The sequence below is a fragment of the Pteropus vampyrus genome, unplaced genomic scaffold, assembly GCF_000151845.1.
Source record: "Pteropus vampyrus isolate Shadow unplaced genomic scaffold, Pvam_2.0 Scaffold12607, whole genome shotgun sequence".
Classification (NCBI taxonomy): Eukaryota; Metazoa; Chordata; class Mammalia; order Chiroptera; family Pteropodidae; genus Pteropus; species Pteropus vampyrus.
The window spans coordinates 1-3751 of record NW_011901388.1 but is presented as its reverse complement, the minus strand read 5'-3'; the positions used below and the strand labels follow the sequence as shown (position 1 = coordinate 3751).

The following is a 3751-nucleotide window of genomic DNA, read 5'->3' as shown; positions in this document are numbered from 1 at the left end:
TTTTTTTTTTTTTTTGCTAAGCAGAGAAGATACCTAAATGACAAAAACCTGATTCAAGGTTATGCTCCTTATAGTAAATGTCACAGCATTAAATGCTGGCTTTCAATGAGAATTGATGTTAATGAAAAACACGAAGAGAAGGCAGCATAAGGTATTGGCAAAATTTCTATTCCAGAGACTCTGTAGGATGTGGTATCAATATCGAAGCCACATCATTCAGCTGAGCAATAACTACGCCACGTTTGGGCCAGCAGATACTTTGCTTAACTCTTCAACAAACCAGTGATGAGTAGGAAGCAATGCTTAGAAAATGTGTGGTACATAAACAAAGAAGTCCTTGATTATTTTTTGTTCTGTTAATTTCATGAGAAGAGATTTTGAAATGCAGTAAAGCTCTTATTAGCATAATATTTAAAAACCATTTTCCAAATCTGCAATGGAACATGAAAAAATATTTTCCGGAGGGAAAAGCAACCAAGTGGACTAGAAATGCACCCATCACTATCTCCCAGGATGAAACTTTCAAGTTCCCAGAAGAAATTTTCAGTTCCCCGGGTTTGGGGTTTGGTGGGCAGCCATGAGCACCCGAGAGCAGTCACTGGTGAAAAAAGTCGTTCTGTGACTTTGGGGTCCAGTCTGATGCCCAGAATGTGCAGAATCGTGCTGCGATTTCAGATGTCCTTTGAGAGTTAGGATTTTCTAACTTGATGAAAGTAGAGAGTGAAAATAGAAAGTGACAGGTCGAGAAACTACATGCATTTCATGCCATCACAATCCTCGATGTGGAGTCTTTGGTGTAAGATTGCAAATGAACTTCCCCTAAAAGGTATGAAACTGTTATTACTGTTATGATTAACCTTAAAGAATGAAAAATTACTCAAAATTGTGATGACTCTTTTAAAAATTTACCTAAAGTTGATGGTCAGCATTAAGTGGCCCAGAGAGGCTGAGAATTTAAGGCTCACGAGGTCAGCTGGGTCCTGGCAGGATTGAGTCTTTCTTGTGGGTTGTGCTAGATTATTTCTGTGAGGAGACAGTGTGTTTCTGGTGGCCTGCACATGGCTTCTTTTCATGCAGGAATCTAGAGAGGAATCTGCAAACAGGGTCTTGTGCAATAACCTCAGCTTCTCAACTCCTAAAAAAAGGCAGCCGCACGACCTTGGCTCAATCACTGTTTCTGCTTCTGCTGCCTATAAATGCTGCATGAGGTCCAGGCTGAGAAATGCAGACGTGGAGAGATGGTCACCATCCCAGAGTTGGAGGAGTTTGGGTTGGAGTCCTGCCCCCGCCACTTTGTAGGTGTATGGCTTCAGGGAAGGGGCTTGACTTTCCCGCTCTGAGTCACCATGTTTCCATCTGGAAAGCTCGGGTAATTCTTTCATCCTGGGAGGGTGACTGCGAATCGTGAACGAGAAAACGTCTGTGAAAGCCCTTTGAGACTGGAGATGCAGAACATATTGAAGGGTCAACTCCATTTCTCCCGCTACCCGCAACCTTTCCTGTTCTGTTCTCCTGGCAGAAGCCAGGCCCTGCTTGGTGTCAAGGATGAAGGAGGATGGTGAGGCGCTCAGGGCATCGAGCTGTGTGACCTTGAGCCTCAAGGGGAAGGAGACAGCGTTTCTTCCGAATTGGACTTCACTTTCTGTCCAGCCATCCTTCCTTCCATCAGCCATTCATCTGTGGGTCCAATAAATATTTCTTAAGCGCCTGTGCCAGCAGCCCTCTGATTCCATGGAGTTAGTTTCGTCTTTACCACAATGTTGTCAACACTTTTCTTAAGTCCTGGCATTTGTGCTGAAACCGAAGCTGCTCGCAGTGGCTGGGGTGCGGACGCCATCGGGCCCCTTGAGTTGACAGAGCCCACCGGGTAGCTTGGTTTGGAGCTGCTAAAGACAACAGGGCTGAGCCTCCAGGAAACCACGCTGGGAGTGTAAGGATGCTGATGGGGACTGGAGAAACCAAACCCACCCTCGTCGTGGGCTTCCTTCGTCCAGAGTGATGAACTTGTGTGGACACAGGGCGGGTGCTGAGGAGGTAGGCAGACCACGGCCACAGCTGAACAGGACTTTGTGATCCAGAAAAAGGGACGTCTCCTCCACCAGACCAGGGGACAGCCGGGCTTCCAGAATAGCCCTGCCAAATTTAGGAAACAGGCAGCCTTTTCATCCTGGCTCCTCCTAAGTCCCCGTGTCTGGACGTTTGCTTGGTGACACCATAGTAACCATGATGCCACAATGGAACATTCTCCCCTGGGTGGTAGAAAGAATCCCTCTGTTGGGCTCCGTAAGGTCAGAGTGAGTCCATTTCCCCTCTAGCAGGAGCAGTTCACAGGAGAATTCTGAGAACCGTCCTGACGACAGGAACATCTGGTGTCATGAGTGGAACATGGTGACTGAGAACGACGCGCATGGGCTCCTCAGGCTCTTATGCATTGTGTGAGGCCTGGAGGTGTGGCAGACGGTTAAGACTCATAGTTTAGATAGACCTGAGCTTGGATTCGGGCCCCAGCACTGGGTGGCTGTGTGACCTTGAGCAGGCTTCTCCAGGTCTCTGAGTGTCGGTTTCTGAATCTCTAAAATGGGGATAATGACCGTGTCCACCTCACAGGGTTACTGTGCGAAGTAACCGCAAAACGTCAGGGCTGCGACTGTGTAAAAGGAGCAGTTAATAGACTCCCCAGTTAATAGAATCCCAGCATTATTTAAGCCAACGGAGTTTAGCCGGAGGGGCGACACCAGCGTGGGCTCACACTAAACTCCTGCTTTTTCTTCCCGCAGCATTTTATGGCTACAGAGTTAAGACAAGGGTTGAATTCCACGAGTCAAAAAACAGCGCTTTTCTGAGCCCCACCTCTCTGGGAAGCCCAGGGACCCTGGCTGGACTGAGGAGAGAGCTGACAGGTGCCGGCTGCCACCTCTCCTTGGGCCATCTCACGAATCCTCACAGAACATCAGTGCCGGGCAGCTGGTCCCTGTCTCTCTCTCTACTGCACGGAACCCAGCCATAGGGATGTGACAGGTCTGTTTCTCGTGTTTTAGAAGCAAAGAGGCTGGGCCTCGAACGCTGAGGGGGAGTCGGTCCTTGGGGAGGAGAAGGAAAGCCCGTGCGCCTGGCCGTTCTGTTTCCACAGCTGCCCATGGTGTCTGCTGCGGCTGTCCTTGGGGATGGCAGACATGACGGAGATGCTCTTGGTGCTTCTCTACATCTTACATGCTTCTGCCAGTGAGTGTGCTGCTTTCTTCCTCGTGACTTAGCGGATCCTGTAACTCGGCAGGGGGATCATCCCAGGAGAGTGAACTAACTGCTCTTAATGTCCGGCGGGGGGGCGGGGGGACTCGGGGAGGATGACTCCCAGCGCTTTGCTTCGGCAGCGTGTGCCGGTGGTGGGAACCAGGCAAAGAGCTGGAACACGGGGCGTGGAGCTAGGAAACTGTGGCTTCAGCAGCCCGGTGTCAGGGCTAATCCTCGGGAGGGGGCGCAGTTAGGAAAATTAGCCTCAGGCTGCGGGGAGGCCCAGGGCACAGAGGGCCAGTGTGAAGACTGCCTCCCCCCTCACAGCCCCGGGCACCAGCAGGCGGGGGTGTCCAAGTGGTGGGGAGCAGGTGCTTCCTGTGTTCCTACTCCAGCATCGTTGTTCCCATGAAGAGGTCTGGACCGGGGAGCAGGAAGGGGTCTTAGAGGCTGCCAAGGACTCAGTTGGCAGAAGTGACAGGTGCGGTCCCCTCCCTGACCTCTAGGTTGTCCAGGTCTA

General features: G+C 50.7%; 1 long non-coding RNA gene across 2 annotated transcripts; it reads left to right on the top strand.

The window, feature by feature from the left end:
- The first annotated feature begins 31 nt into the window (after positions 1-31).
- LOC111735043 lies at positions 32-3642 on the top strand. 2 transcript variants are annotated; one of them, XR_002778661.1, is made up of 3 exons: positions 32-826; positions 2778-3018; positions 3131-3642. It is a non-coding gene; the product is annotated as an uncharacterized LOC111735043 (long non-coding RNA). The 2 variants fall into 2 exon arrangements; XR_002778660.1 differs by lacking the exon at positions 32-826 and adding an exon at positions 1701-2034.
- The last annotated feature ends 109 nt before the right edge of the window (positions 3643-3751 follow it).